The 17,222-nt window shown below is 35.8% G+C and overlaps 1 protein-coding gene across 4 annotated transcripts in view; it reads right to left on the bottom strand.

The window, feature by feature from the left end:
* Positions 1-17,222, bottom strand: part of TENM2 (teneurin transmembrane protein 2) — a 1,606,114-nt gene that overhangs the window by 897,190 nt on the left and 691,702 nt on the right. For all 4 annotated transcript variants that reach the window (XM_072044660.1, XM_072044658.1, XM_072044657.1 and 1 more), the window contains exon 8: positions 1,823-1,909. The gene's annotated coding sequence lies outside the window, so the exon portion shown is untranslated. The remainder of the gene's footprint in view (positions 1-1,822; positions 1,910-17,222) is intronic.

A 17,222-nucleotide genomic window follows, 5' to 3' on the forward strand; every position in this document is an offset into this window, starting at 1 on the left:
TCAAATATACCTGGCTAGGTAATTACACTGTTGTGCAGTAAATGCTTCAGTATTTAGAGAGATGGTATCAACAGCTAACAGTGCACAGTTCCCTTTGGTATGCTAGGCTTTCTTTGTGACTGTGAAACACTAAGTGGAAATGGATTGCCCAAGGATTTATCGTGCCTTTGACAAGATGTAACTAAAACTGATGGAGAGTTTCCTCGTGCTGGGACAGCATTCTTGGAACAAGCTGCAAGGCTAGTCTGAGGTGACTGATGGGTAAGCTACATACCCTTACTTCTCTTTATTTATTTCATCTGCTAATCTTCTCAGGCTGCATTTTCATCCGTTTTCAGTAAAATGATAGAATCCAAATTGAAATAATCTATCTGGCTAACAAGGGAGACCCAGCCAGCTAATTGTATAATCTGGTGGAATACAAATGAGCAGGAAATGGCTTTGAGCTACCCCACAATTCAACATGCAACAGTGAAGGCAGGAAAAAAGATAGGTATGTGTGTTATAGCTGATCATTTACTGCAGTGTTGTCTGAGCTGTAAGAACCAACAGCAGCAGGCAACATGCTAACCCTCAGACTACAGCCTAGCAGGTTCCTTTCCCTGCAATATTTTGTTAACAAATCACAACAGCGTTAATAATATTGTGGGAAAAGCACATGTAGATAATGCAATGTACATAAATTTATCTTCTTTTGGCCATGGTAATTAAAAGGTGATATTGCCATTTTCCACAATCACAACTGTGGAAATTCCACTATTTTAGTACTTAGATCTACCCTGCAATAGCTTTTTTTTTTTTTTTTCCTCTTGTAAAATGATTTTCAGCTTAAAAAAAAAATTAATCAGATTCATGCAGTCTGAAAAGGCCAAAGAGACCTGAATCTGAATGCTCTTTTATTTTATTTTTTTTATAATACTGTTGACCTACAGGGTTAAGATAAAAGTCAGTCTCCATGATGATATTCATAGATGACTTTTTAAAGGTAACTTTGTTCATTGTGACAGAAAGATACAGTAGTTTGAACACAAACTGCACCAGTGAAGAATGAGGACAAATACCTCCCCGAGGAAAGTGGGCCTGATCCAAGGTCCAGTGGATTAATTAGCATCAATATTAGGTTTGCCTAAGGAGCTAAAGCCTCTCTCTTTTTTTTTTTTTTTTTTTTTTTTCCTGGGGTCAAGCTGTGTATCACAATATGTAGGTTGGCATCCAAAACCACACATTACCACTTCACTCATTTTTGTTAGCTAATCAATTTACGTATCTAACACTTAAAAAAGAAAAAGAGAAATGGCATTTATAATGCTGATATATTCTTCTCACATTTGATCTCACTGCCTTCAATTCAAATGTTATCACTTTTCAGGGAAAATAAAATACTTCTTTGCAGTGATCTGAAGCAAGGAAATATTTGTAGATTATTTTTACTATTAGAAGAAATTTTGTGCCTTCACCAATTTAAATCCAACAAATTTAATCCATGCTTAAATGAGAACATGGTATCACCTATCCAAATAATTTGCCTTAGCAATCTGCAGTGTTGATAAAGTAGTGAAACAGAAACTGCTCCTATAACATGACAACTAACAACTCACTTGTAATTGGGGAAATAGCCAACAACCACCCCTGCACGGAGACTTGCCTATAAGGCATAGATCAGCTGTTGGTATGACTGTGATATAGCTGCCACTATCATATCCTGTAACTCCCTCTGTGATAGTGTGTCCTATCTATACTGCATGAAAACTGTTCATAAGACACCTTAACTTCATTCAGCTGCAAAAGATATATTAATTAGAAGTCAAGCATGAGAACCAACCTAGTGTCTCCTCATTGACAGGTAAGGTTGGTCACTGTCTCTCCGATGGCCCTAGGAAGCTGTACACCTCCTCCTTCAGCTTGATGCCTAGTACACAAAGAGAGGAAAACAAACAAACTAAATAACAAAACAAAAAACAAAAACCCTAACAAGCTGTTATCTTAAACCGGAGGAGTTTGTTAGACAAAACTAGCACTTAAAGCTCTCCCAAGGAACACACCGGAGCATATCCTTGAATCAGGAAGCCCGACTGTAATATGCATCTCAGACACAGCCCCTGTATGCAATGCTTGGATGTTTAGCAAATCCCCTTCTAGCCCAGAGAATTTCACAGTTCTTGGAATCATGCAAAATGGCAATGTTTAAAAAAAATAATTAAAAAAAATTCACAAGATTAAGTAAAAAAAAAAAAAGTCAGCAGTCACTCAGCTACTTCTAAATACGCATATCACTGGTAGTTCTAGATCAGGACAACATTGCAAAATTATCTTCACTGACAACAAAATTGGGTGGACAATGCTGGGAAATACAGCGCTCCAGAAGATGAAATAAAAATGGCAACTGTTTTAATTGCTTAATAAAATATAAATGAGCTGATGCCTATCAAACAAAATGCAATCTTCACCAAAATATCTGAAATCCAGTTAACTCCATCAATCTTTTAAAACTGACCATTTAAAACAATAGATCTTTACTTAACATGAAGCCATACAGAGCTGAACTTCAATTACTAGTAATCTGCATTAGATAAATTGAATGACTTAGATTTTAAAAATCTATTTATGTAGTGACGTGTAGGACAATCACTTCTTCATTCAGTGGCAGAGACAGATCACTACTATGCAGACCTTCAGTTAAAACAATGATTCATCCATAGAAAGAATCATAGAATCACAGAATGTTTTTTGTAGGAAGGGACCTTAAAAAGCATACACTTCCAACCCCCTGCCATGCGCAGGAACACCTCCCACCACACCAGGCTGCCTAAAGCCCTGCCCAGCTTGGCCTCAAGTACTGCCAGGGATGGGACATCCAAAGCTTCTCTGGGCAGCCTGGGACAGGGCCTCACCAGCCTGAGTGAGGAATTTCCTGCTATCTCCTACTCTAACTCTAACCTCTTGTAGTTTAAAACCATTCCCCCTTGTCCTGTCACTATCTGCCTGAGTAAAAAGTCGTTCTCCTTATTTTTATAAGCCCCCTTTGGAAAGGATGCTTTCCATTGTAGTCCACTAATTGTATTGCCCAATTTTGTTCACACCTCTGCCTCTTAGGCAGTAATTCACTACCTAGTTTGGATTTAAGATTTTAAGATTTAAAACAAACAAGGAATAGTAAAAATTTAGAAATTTCCCCTTAATGTGATTATTGAGCAGCACTTTTTTGACTACTGTAATCAAGAGGCTGAGGAAACTATGCAAACAGCAGCTGTTGCCTGTAAGTACCTTTACTGTTGTGGCTGCAACTACTTACACTTGCAGGAGTGAACAGTCCTTTAATCCCCTACATCATAAATATTATCCTCCTCTTAGAGAAAGAAACTAAAGCTGAATAAATTAAATCTTTTAGCCATAAGACCAAGAACTTGGTGGCAGAACTAGAACTGAAATTTCTAATTGTCAGTTCACATTATTGGAAATATTAAGCTGTATTGTGTTTGAATTTGGGTGGAAATGGGATTGTTCCAGTAACAATACACAGTCTACAACAGTTTCATGTCTTGCTTCCTGGTGATATTTAACTGCTCAAATGTTTTACACAGCTGCAAGAAATAATGGTAGCTATGACCTCCCAGAGCCTGTGACATCTATGAAATTATTTTTACCATCTTGACTAGTTATAGCATAGATGCATCATCTGGGGGACACAAGAGATGAAATTCCATGCTCAGTGCTAGAGTGCCTGTCTGATAATTTCAAAGATAATAATTCCTCGGTAAGGGGAAGGTGAGCATGAAGCAATGACACTTTGTATAAGCAGGACCCGTTCACTGGTATCTCAGAGAAATCATAAGCATCTTTCTCATAGCTTTGGAAAAGCTGCTTACATAGGGAGCACTTTTCATGTTGGACTCAAATATTCTCACTTAACTGCCTCTTGGAGGAAAACGAAAAGTGAATAAGGAGCACCTGGAAGTGATTGATGACAACGTTCAGCGCATTTGTGGGACAGCTCATTAGGTACTATAAAAATGGCCCCTCACAATGCACATTAAAGAATCCAAGGGGAGTACATTCTTGGTAAGTTTTAGATCCCAACTCAAAGGCACCACGCCAGCTTTCTAACAATGGGGTGAGGCCAATGTGGAACACTTCAGAAGGATTTACACGAATAAGGTGTTCAACCATGTATCAGGGATGATCAATGAGGAAGAAGAGAGAAACTTCTCTACTGATGTTACAGGCCAGATAGAGGAGACTGCACAATATGATAAAAATAAAATCAACCTTCGAAGTCAGAAGATGATAACTTCTATAACAGTCACCCCTGCCATCACTGCCTCTTTTTCATGTTTTTCTTTTGATACACAATAATCTTCTATACCCTCTAAAAAATAAGTCTGGGCTGGTAACTAGATCTATCTTAACAAATGACCCAATTTTTCCAACTGTCATGTCCAATGACAAATCACATTTACACATAATTTTTCACTAGTATCCCACAAGAAGAATTCAGTTACTCCTAAGAATTTTATACATATCATCATTTAGTTGTTCAAACGCACTTGGAAAGAGACCCCGTTAAGCATAATTCTTAGAAGGCGACAAAAAAGTAACTAATCTTTGTGGCTGTACTCAGTTTTAACTTCAGCCCTTCCATGAGTGAAATCAGAACAACAACAAAAGATGGTGACACACAGTGTGCAGCATGAAATACATTAAACAATATTAAAGCAACTTTTTAAATCTAAACAGACATTTTTAATAAGGTAGCTGCTCGTAACTCAGCCTTAAGATGCTGACACTAAGTCCTACATCCTCGTTTCCATTTCTGTGTTTTAGTGAAATGAGAAGAGCACCATCAAAACAACAATCCATGGAGCACCTTCCCTCTGCAGCATGGCTTCCTGTCTAAACACACTTCCACCTTTAAAGCCTCCTGTGTCAAATTAATTGCTACAACTTCTGTTTCTTCCCACATATTTACAATTCCATCAGCACTCATTTCTCTGTCAAAAACAGTAAAATGTCATACCCAGAGTTAGCTCAGTGGAGCTGAAGTAAAGCAGACTGCAAGCTCTACAAAGCGATCTCCATGTGTAAGTTGCTTCACATTTTTATGAAACCTTTTTCCCAGAATTAGTTTCTCCCTAGTCTGATTGTCCTGACAATTCTGAACTATCTGTTACTTCCTCTAAATAAAAATCTCTACTTAAAACAAACAAGAATTACATGTTGTACACTTTTTAATCCTTTTCTGATTTGGTGATGCCAAGAGTAAGTGCTTTTAAGGGACATGAAATACAGGGGTTTAGGTCTGGTGGGTGCATTGGGAAGAGGCACCAGGGCCTGGGTGTTACTCTGCAGTAGTCATGATGAGACTGATTCTTTTTATTGCTTCGAAAGACAGTTGCTTACAAAGTACAAGAGCACCTGATCTAGGAATTTCCTGTGACTCCAAATGAACAGCATTAAATTACGCAGTCGGGGGTTACAGACAGGTGGAAGTTTACATGGTGACTAACCAACTTAACAAAACTTGGTACTAGTGAGAGTCACAAATAAATTTATCTCAGGGTTGATGTGCCCTTCTGAAATGGAGTGGAACAATATCACTGTTATTTCTATGTACAGAAACTTCAGGTGTGACATTCAGTGCCTCAGGATCTTGGCACCAATCTCAAGCTCACCCAAGTACAATTTGCAGAAAAAACGCACTCATCACTTTATGAAAATCTGCTTCATTACATTAATTGTCCACACCAAATCTCTAGATACTCTTGACTATGCGCTATAAACTTTATTTTCTCAGTCTGTAATTCAGCTGTGATAATGCTATTTGATTATAATTTTGATGCAGATAGCAGTGGGATATGAGGGGAAGATTTTTCTTTTTTTTTCTTTTAAGCTGAAGGGAATTGAAAACACTTTATACATTCCAAGACTGAGGATACTTTTGACATTAGAAGAGAGGAGTGAAGGGGCCACTATCAGCATAACTTGATGCTTTCATGCAAAAATGGGTCTTTTAATACTGATTTTATCCATCTGTCATCTGCAGTTTACTTGGCATTGCACAATAATAAACAGGAAGCTGCTAACCATCAGAAGTGTTTTTTCCATGCCAAACTCTTTAAAAAGAGAAAACTAAGCTTTCATATTACGCAAAATTGTGTTATACTAATGCCAACATATACTATGCTGACTGCAAAATTATTTTACCTTTGTGTTTATTTATTTTGTTGCAAGTTTGTATTCCAAAGACTTCTACATACTCTGCATACATTTCTTTAGGAAATCTATTGAAACTAAATCCATGTTGTACCTTTACAAGACTCAGGATGTTAAGAAGTTATTCAGTACTTATGTAAAGAAAGGCATAGTCACAACACAGGTATATCCATAAAACTAATTTAGACAGAACATAACAGAAAAAAAGTATCTGAGACTGTATTTTTTTAACCAAAATTTATTTTCTATAAGGTGAAAATAATTGATGCTAAGTCCTGCAAAAGGTTTATGAAAGATCTAGAAATAAGCTATAGACCCTCCAAGTCCTATTTATCTGGAAAGAAAAAAAAAAAAAAAAGAAAAAAAAGGAAATCATTAACTTTGGAGAAGAGTTGATATTAAATTAAAAAAAAAAAAATCTAAATTAGCATTACTGAAGATTACAGACTAGTCTTCAACTTCAGTAGTGCAGTGACTGCAGACAACAATCAGTTTTACATTCTGTGAGGATCTGACCCATACCTCCACGGAGCTAAAAACATTCTGACACCCCTTACTCATTTGCTCATTTAAGATACTGTAAAGCAAACCTTCAAATCCTCTTCCCCATGTTTCTTCTTGCCCTCGGAGCACTCATTTGTGTGAAAGCTGGAGATCACAAGTTTAACAGCCCATCCCCAGCCATCCTTGACAGAACACCAAATGAGTACATTAATACTAATTAATCACTGTCACAAGCTGGCCACGTGTCTGAACATTCTATTTAAGGTCAGAAAATGAAGTCAGTAATTTCATCAAAAATGTGATTTTTCACTCCAAGATGGAATATACAATTAGCAGGTGCTTCCCATATCTCAGATGATAGATGCAAAATATTTCCATTTAATGACTGATTTCAAACAACTGCTGCTAGTAAATGGTAATCCTCTGCAGTAATAACGGAATTGTAAGATATTGTACAGAACATTAGTTGACTTCTTTCTCTTCCTTTTTAATTTCTTTTGCTTAACTTTATGATCAAACATTATTTTGGTGCAAATTATGGAACAGCAACATGAAAGTGCTCTAAAGCGTGACTCAATTTTAGAGCAAAATATCAATATGAACAGCTAGCTAGCCTCAAATCAAGCAGAGAATTTGCAATGATTTCGAAAATCTGATGCTTGCTCAATCAGCTTGCTGACCTAAGGCCTAAAAAAGTATCACAGATATTTCATATTCCTCTGAATCATCAGGGACTGGTCAGTTACAGAAGAAATCTAAGCTGATGAATTTCATGGTTTGATTCAGCTTAGCAAATCATGTTTCAGATAATGTAACGTTAACTTTCTCTTCTTTGAAAGCATGAAATAGTAAAGGAAAAATGACTCTAAAAAGCAAAGTCATCAATGCATGTAGAAGCAATTTAAATATTACAAGTAATTATGTTCACCAATATGCGGGGGGCTATATATGAAGTAGGGTCTGAGTCACAGAGCAGAATCTTTTTTTTTTTTTTTCTTATTGTCAGTGATTTGGTAATGGTTTCATCACCATTTCCAATAATATAATTTGCTTTAGTATCTCAGGTATAATGGTAATAATTTGGGCATAAAATCAAGAACAAGAGTCCTTTCGGAGCTCAACATTTATAAATATGGTTCCTGGAACCTGTAAGATTGCTCTTGCACTTAAATCATGACAAAACAGAAACATTATGCATTTTCATCTGTGTACTCAGAAGTTCCTTTTGCCCTTTCTGCATGAATTTCTACACCACAGTTACCTGGTACTCAACTCCCCCGTGACTCATGAAAGAGAGATTTATGTCCTTGATGTTCTACTAGAACTTTCAACATCATCCACCTTCCCATATATCATCTAACTGTCTACATCAGCTGAGTCAATGCCAACGACTTTCAGACCAGTGTAATTCTCCCAGTCTTTTACATTTAGTTCTACCTCTTCTGACTTCCAAGAGGCAAAAGCAGCATGCATTGCTGAAAGGATGGAGTCACCAAAGTGGCTATATAAATAAAGAGGAAATTTAAAAAGCTCCACATGAAGAAATAATAAATACACAATTGGCTAGTATTCAAAAAGAATGTAGTACATTTGGAAAACATATTCAGACCATTTCAGCAGCAAGATAAACATATATCCATTTGTGAGAATTTGCCTCTACATTCCCACATATTCAGGAGTGAAAAAATGAAGTATCTTCTGTAATTCCTAAACTATTTTGGCATGTGACATAGAAGTGATTGAAAATTTGGTTACGTAGCTTTCAAACTAAATGCTATCTTGTCTACAGCATATTTTTCTTGGAAAATACAGGAACTGCATTACATGACTGGATAGGAGCAAATGTTCTCATTTCCCTTATATTTGCATACAGATGGCAGTTTTTCAAAGATAAAATTATAAGCTGCAAATACACTGTCAAAGTTCAAACAATTTGTGTTGAGTACAAACATTTCTAATCAAGTTAAACTGCTACATTGAAAATAATTAAGTAGACAACAGACCATTCCTCTTCCATGCAGCAGTGCAGTACAAGTATTGGGAATGGTATGTCATAGCTCGGGCCTTAACTTTTTATGGTTTCTCAATTAGCATGCGTTTCAATGGCAACATTGCTCACTAAACATGGGTCCTCATTGAGAAACTACACAAAAAATAGACTTTTTGAACAAAGTATTCTCGTCTCAAATGGAGAGCAGAATTAATTTATTTTGTGAATGTACAAAGTTGCTTTTTCTATCAAGATTATGTCTTGAATTTATAACTCAATAATATCCTGAAAAATACAAAATACTATTTAGTTTACTGTTGTAATCAAACAAGCTGTATTTGTTCTAGCAGGTAACACTATAGTAGCCCTTTGTGCACAATTTCTGCATCCTCTCTGTAATTCTCCATGTGTTCAAATTTTTTAATAAAGACAGTGTACCAAGATCATTTTTTCTTAGAAGGTATGCTAGAACAGTTTCCAGTAATCTGTTCTCCCTTGATGCCGTCAGAACAGCCCCTGCATCTTCCAGCACGTATAGCTGGACTTGCTACAATAATCTTGGAAATCTTTATAGCTCATGCTATGTTTACACTGCAACATTTCTGTATTTGAACCTATCTATTTTGCAAAACATACATACTAAAATAATTTTCAAGAAACTAGATCCATTTAGCACCCCATATTTCACTAGCAGTTGAGTTCAAATTAGTGTGAAGTTTGTAAGTAAATCAACTCTTTGAATTAAAGAGTCTATTAAAAGGTAAACAGCTACTGTTTGAGAACACAGGTCTTTGAAAACACTTTTTTTTTTTTTTTTTTTTTTTAGGGAAATGCAATGTCCACAAGTTCAGATTAAAAATTAATAAATAAATAAAATAAAGTATACTGATGACTTACAGTATTTCTATCAAATTTTTCAAGTTCTTTGTCTCGCCCTTGTCATGTTTTTCAATTTCTAAGCAGTGAGTCTAAGGGAACAAGATCTAAGGGAGCAAGTTTTAACTCTAATTCAGGGCATCTTTGATGTTCTTGGTTGTCTTCTGAAATTTAGTCCTTCTTCCTGAGCTCGTTTATCTTGTGATTTGTACAATATGGCTTTGAAGTTCTCTGCAGCACTTTTACAGCAGCTCAGCCGAAGTACAAGCCCAGCAAAGCTGCTGATGTCTGGAAACTTCCTCTACAAACACATCTGCTGCTGCGCCTGGCACTGGCTGAAAGCTTCCAATGAGCTCCAGAAAGACTGATTCTTAGTAACTTCTAAGAGAAATTTGGTTCACTGTCAGGTCCCCAAACCACCTTGGCAGGGGATACAATGAGGAATAAAACATATCAGTGTTGCAGTGTAGCAACTGGCAGGTTTTTGCTAGAATTAGTGAACTTTTCCAACAGTTTTCTTCCCTTAATACCAGGTTATATGTGGAAACACAGAAAACACTGAAACCATGGTACTGCTGAAAGTCAAGGTCTCAAACACTGACTCATCTCTATGTTTCCAAATTGATATTTATATTTACAGCACAAAAGGTGCAACCTTTCATTCTATTTCTGATGGTTTGGGATTTTTTGATGTTGGTTGGGTTCTGATTCTTGAACTTTAAAGAAATCTCTCTAAGCTAGTTTGGTTTTGAACTTTCAATTTTTATTTTTCTTTTTTTTTTTTTTTTTTTTTATTTTAAACTATGGATAAATGGGCAGGAAAGAAATCTGAAAAAAACAAGACTACTTAATCAGAAAAATATTTTTTTATCTAGAACAAAACAGAATTTCCCAAACCATCATTACATTTCTAAGATTCAGGAAACTGACTCTATCTTAACTGTGTTTTCATTGTTCATAATGCATTTGTGACAGTTTAGAAATCCTAACATAAGTTCAAGCCCAAGTCCAACACTCCTATAAAAGCTGATCCAAAGCTGATCAAAATTGACTTCTGCTAACTTCCATGCACTCTGGCCTTTAATGTTTCATGCTGTTTCCGGTGAAATTGCGGCCAGTATTGCTGGGTTACTCTGTAAAAGCAGAATTAAAACCTTAAGGTTTAATCTCAGCTCCAATAAAGAAAATTGAAATTGCCCAATAATAATAGCAAATGTCTCACCATATTTTTTGCTAGGGTAGCATTTGTGTAGTTTAAAACCAGGCACGTTATATTTTCCCTTAGGGTATGTAGTAAAGGCAGAGTGTGTTGGCATTTATTTTCAAGCTCATTTAGACATTCTGACCTCCAGGAGCTCAGAAAGCACCTCCTTATCTGCTAGTCCAAATACCAATAGCACTGGCTTGCTTCCCTTCTGCGTGATGCTCACACAGACAGAACATCAACTTTTATTGATGTTCTTTTATTGATGTATACCATTATTAGGACATGAGACTTCTACTTTGTTCTCAAGAAATGGATGAATTTTCATACAGAATTCTACTGTTTATCATCGTAGAACAGTATTTTCTTTCAACTGATCTTTTCCATGTAAACAGAAACATGGCTTTAGATTATCTATTTAAAATGACATGCTCACTGTGACAAGAGTTTGAATTGGCCCTGTTACTGATGTCAGAGAGGTTATATGTAGCTAATAGCAAAGCACAGCACAGACATTATTAATTCAAGACTTGCTATAGACATTTGGTTTTAAAATTCAAGTTACAAATGCATATTCATACAGTCTGGTCTTTCAAATACACTCATATAACCTCATTTACAAGAAAACACGAGACCATTTATGATGGATTTGGAAAACTAAACAAATGCTTAAATTACGTCAAGTCAAAGGGATATGAAAAGCATATTTAAACACTGAACTGAATATCAAATGGAAAAGATGGAAAACACTAATAATTCATAACTGGACTATACATGTATTCTTCTAACAGGAATTACAGAACAAATATTGGTAAATATGTCCCTTCCCCCACAGATTCTTCAAAGCAGAAACTGTTTCTTTACTCTTTCTGTATAGCTCTCAGTTATATTTTGACTACTGTATAATTATTACAATAAAAAAGAGCAAAACAGAGAGGAAATAATACAAATTTTAAAATCTCCTAATAGAACCATTTATTGACTTCATTAATAGCCTTAATGGTTAAAGGTTTTGTATTACAGACAGTGGAGCACGGAGACATCTACACATATCCTAATTAACAGCAATCACACACACTAATAGCATAACCTACTGCTTAAGTAAATGAACATCCTTGCCCCCCGCTGCCTTGAAGGGGCTGATAGGCATGCGCTTTATTGACAAAGTAAGCTCATTTACAGAGTGATTGTCCAAGAGGGAACTGCTGTTTATTTGTAGAGTTTTTCCCATTGAACTCACAGGGCAAACAACACACTTAAATTGTTAATTAAAATATCAACAGCTAAATGTAAATACTGTGGTCTCTGCAAGTAGAATGACAAATATTTATTTAGAATGAAAGAAAAATTCTTGGAGATTCATGTTTTAAAAAACTGCTGTAAATCAAATAATGCTGCTACCAGAGGGAAACTAAGGCACCCTGCCCAGTTTCTCCAGTAAGCACTGTCAATGGTCACACACCTTGAAGAGCCCAGAGACTTACAGACCACACAGCTGGCTCACAGTTTGAGTCAAGATACCTTATTGCAAAGATGATGAGGAAGGCTGCTTCTGGAAGAGGTAAGGTCTGAGAGATGATGGTATAAGTTTTTGTGGAGTTTTCAACAAAGACCTGAGTCTGCACTGTCTTTTCTCCATAACATATTACAATAACAACCAAATAATTTTTAAATGGTCATAGTGGCAAAACCACCATTTCATTATGCAAAATAAATAAGGTTAAGTTTTCAAAATTATATTGTTATAGGGAACAGACTTGTCTGGAGGAAACAAACAAAAAGACTAATCTTAGGAAGTTCATTGTTCATTTTTTGATACAAACTGAGCACATACTACTCAATGGTTTTGTTTTATGTTGCTCTCAAATGCCCTTACTAGAGCTCTTATACTGATCTAAAAAGCTGTCTATTGGAATACTGACTCAAACTTGTGTTCTTCCTTTTTTTTTTTTTTTTTCCACCCTGATGTTTCAAATAACACATTCATTTCCCTAGAGAGATAAAGAAAACATCATTATTTGTTAAGTTTCAGTAGGACTGTTAGAACTTGGATCTCAAAGGCAACAAAGGTCTCTTCACAACTGGACAGGCAGGTATACTAAGAATGACACTAACTTCCCGTTCTTGGATTTCCCGTTCTCAATTCAATCATTCATTTCCAAATTTCTACTTCTGAAATTCTCAAAATTAAATGTTGTGTTTCATGTCAATTTAAGTTCCCTCTCTTACCAAAGTTGATTTGCCAGTCAAAATGTTCTGAAAACATGTTTCAAAACAAGCAAAAGGAGATTTACAGACAAATAAAACAAATATTGCTCACAAAACTCTTCCTGAAGCTAATAATTACATTATCATAAGTCAGGGAGACAATACTCTCTTCTTACACATTTGATTAATGCATACAAAGGAAGAAATAATTTGCTAGCTTTCACAAAAAAGTTCTTGATGGCACTTACTTTGTCACTTTACTTACTTTGTGGCTTTAGAGTGTCACTTACTCTATGCACTTTAATGTTTAAGTGCATGAAAGACAAATCTCTGTTAAGGTTATTGCAACAAATTATGATCAGCTGAAGTGGTTATTTCCAGAAAAGGGCCTTTGATATAGTTTCCGTACCAATCTATCCATCCAACTTTATTAGACTTCCAGAAAAGTGTAAAGCCTGTAAATTTACAGCCCTAACTTACAGATTACACAAGCCAGATAGGGTGCCGGGAGGAGATTTAGATTAAATTTTCTTTTCCCTGATAAGCAGTGTATATCATTAGAGAGGAAAAAATAAGCTGTCTATGCATAGGGAGAAATAAAAATATTATTTTACTGATATTTGAGCAAAACATTTGAAGATGAAAATTAGTGTTGAATGTTTTAAAATACAGTGCAAAGCATAAAAAAAAGGCACAAAGTCATCTTGGATTATGTATACCAGCTATACTAAATGAAATGATTTGCCATCATTGTAGATAGTGCTTTGAAAATGCTAGTTCAGGACTTTGGGGCAGCCAAAAAGAAAGCCTGGAATTGTTACGAAACAAATTTGGAACAAAACCTAATATACCATCACATTGCTGTATAAATCAGTGGTGGATCCATCTCAGATACTGGTCCCTCACCTCAAAAAAAGAGGTGAAATATAATTTGATGTGCCACAGATTTCACAAGAGAAAAAAACTAACTGACTAATAGTTTTCAACTTGGAAGAGATAACCTAAAGGAAATATGAGATGGATCTACAAAATCATGAACAGAAGTAAAGAAAGATTATTCACTATTCCTAATGAAATAGTAACTAGAATGAATGGTAAAGAAATGTTCATACAACAAATCTGAAATGGAAAAAAAAAAAAAAAACTTTAAATTGTGAAAGCAGCCACTACAAAATATCATGGCAGCCAAAATACAAACATTGTAAAGAAATGATTAGATTAATCCCTGACAGACTGATAGACAGCAAGCATGGTGGTCTGAATGTAAATTCCAGCTTGGGAAACTACACATATGTAGCAACTGGTGGAGTATAACAATGAAAGCATCATTCCCTCATCACCCTTGTTTCCCTAAGCATCTGCTACCATCCACCCCTGCTGGAAGACTGGACACAGGGTTAACTGAACCCTTAGCCTAAATCTCCACAGCCGTTCTTACCGTCCAACGTAATGGTACTGCACCTCACCCACTTGGTTACACTATGACAATCTGAACAGTCTAGGGATTGGTATGTGATGCATTTGAAAATAAGCTCTGAAAGGGTACACATTGCAGGTGGTTGTGTAAACTAATTCTTGCAAATTTTTGTGTGATACTGTTGACTTTGGGGGAAGGGAAGGTATGGATTTAAAAAGCAGTTCTTGGTTGAAGTTGTCATGTTACAGCTCTGTGAATGATTTCCATTCACATTACATACCCTTTCATAGTATGTTCTAACACCTGGAAAAACAAAAAAAAACACATCTATATCTGGATAGCCTTGAAACTACTGCAAGTTCTTGCTCCAGTTATGAAGTACAGATTTAATTTGCGTCTGGTAGCTAATTAGTACAGTTTGAAAATGCTATTTTAATAGGCAACAGATTCCATGTTGGTAAGTTACACACTCCTGAAGAAACAACTACGTCTCAGACGTATTTTCTCCCAAAGGCTACAAAGTATTTTGGGGACATGCTGGATTTGCCAATTCTTTAGCACTTAACAGATCAAGTGAACTCCATTTCGAAGACATTTGCATGAGTAATGGTGAGTGACATCTGAATAACAAATAGGTCTGCCTTGTAATTGAACCACTATACTGACTAAAGTAGAGTTCTAAGATTTGCACACTTAGGAAAAGAAAAGAAAGTATTTTTTTAATCACAAACTTTATTAATCACTTGTCACGGATGCAACCATAGCAGCTATTAATCATTCACATACAAGAGCACTCCTGTTGGTTTGCTAACCTAGGTATAAATTATCATGTCAAAGATTAACCCATTTTGTTTCATTAATACTCTGTTTTATTTCCTTCCACCCCCGTGTTTTCTCTTGCAGAAAAGGCTTGAATTGTCTTTTTGGACAACTGGAGTCTGAATGATTAATCATAGTGACAGAGAGTTGACCAGAGGTCAACAAACAATGAATAAAAACATAAGACATAGGTTCATTCCAGGTTATACTCATGTTTCATTTCAGAAGTGAGACAATAGCAGGCTCTTTTCTTCAGAATTTACTGCCTAGTAGTCAAAAGGCAACCATAACACAATGCATGTGCAGTTACTTCCCCACCAAAAAAGAAAAAAAAGTAACACCAACAACAGAGCTATTTGTTATTAGAGTTGCTGTGTAGGCCACCCAATCTGGTGGAACAACACACTTCAGCAGTTTCAAAACACAGTTAAATGCTGACGTCTCCAGGGCTCTGACTACTGCAAACAAAGCCAGCAAGTAAGTTATAGAAGCTTTCCCTAAAGTGTAGTATAGGATCATAAATGTAGCATGATGGCTATCAAGCTCATAACTTGTAGTAAGAACATCTTAAAACCCAAAATCCTGTTGTACTGCAAGAAATAGAAGAACTGCAAAAGAAAACAAAATGTACAGAACTGGGCATTACTGACTGACTAAATAAGAGTCTTATGGAGACTTCTAGCAATTCTTAGTGGGAAAAAAAAGGATGCAAATTACATCTGTAATTATGAAAAGAACAGATTTTTATAATGCTGAATCTAATGCCATTTTTAATGCGCTAGCTTCTAAGACCAAACTGACGAGTAAGGTCTAGTTCTGATAAAAACAGGCAAACAGAGCTGTTCCCACCTCAGTGCAGTGTAAAAAGCAAGAGTTCATTTTGATGGTCATCAGGAAGTTTTTCTGTTAGATCATGAGTCTAACAATAGTCATATTTTCAGCCCAAGGAAACAACCCTACCAACTGACTCAAAGTCCCTAGAAAGAAGGGAAGTAGAAGACATTGGGAACTCTCCTGGACAGACTCTTGAGGTAAATCCTGAGCTGATTCTTAACAAATATAATTGAGTCTCCACTATGAGCTGAGACGCAAAAAATGAAACGGTGACAGGCAGGAGACACTAAGGGAAAAAAAAAATAGAGAGTAAAAGTTTAGAGAAGTATGGTCATTCAAAATTCTTCATGAGACAAAACCCTGGAAACAAAATTCTGGAAAAAGCTCTTTGGTAGCCTGCATTTCTGTGGTGGCCTGTTTGGTTTTTTTTTGTTTGTTTGTTTTTTAATTGACCTCTGAAAGAAAATGGGAAAATAAAGTCTTCAGATAAGAGTAAAAAGAATAGGCAAACACTCAGAAAGATAATACAGATTACATTTCTCATCCTTTTATATAAAATCTACACTCTACACAAAATAGCCACCCTGTGACATGATTGCCTGCACAGTTGCCACCTGTCAAATTTGAACTTGGCCTTCAGAGTTCATTTTTGAAGATCATAAAATTATTTGAATGGAAACTCAAATACATAGTATTTTAACTTCCTTTTTGCCTGGTATTTAAGTTGGCTTGAGATGTGGCTAAAAAAAGATGCAAGTAAATAAATGTTTGATTTTGTCAAAACCTTTCAGAAATAAACACATTATAAATTCAGAAATCAATTAAAGTCCTTAATACAAACTTACACTAAATACAATAATGGTAACAAAAGTTATTTGTACTCTGACTTTGTTCTTCTAATGCCACTATCAGTGTCCAACCAGGCAGTGGAGATCAAAAGTATTTATCAAATCTGTAAATATTTGAGAACCACCTATCTCTTGGGTAGCATTTTCTAGCTCTAAACCTCAAACCACATTACAAATATAATCATTAGCATTCCTGCCTTAGAAACGTAGAAACACTGGTGAAGAGAAGTGGCTAAATAACTGAGCTGGGAACCAAACCAAGTGATCTGAATGCTGAGTTCTATTCAGTATAAACCTTTTTCTTAATGACGC

Source organism: Anas platyrhynchos, chromosome 14 (assembly GCF_047663525.1).
Source record: "Anas platyrhynchos isolate ZD024472 breed Pekin duck chromosome 14, IASCAAS_PekinDuck_T2T, whole genome shotgun sequence".
Lineage (NCBI taxonomy): Eukaryota > Metazoa > Chordata > Aves > Anseriformes > Anatidae > Anas > Anas platyrhynchos.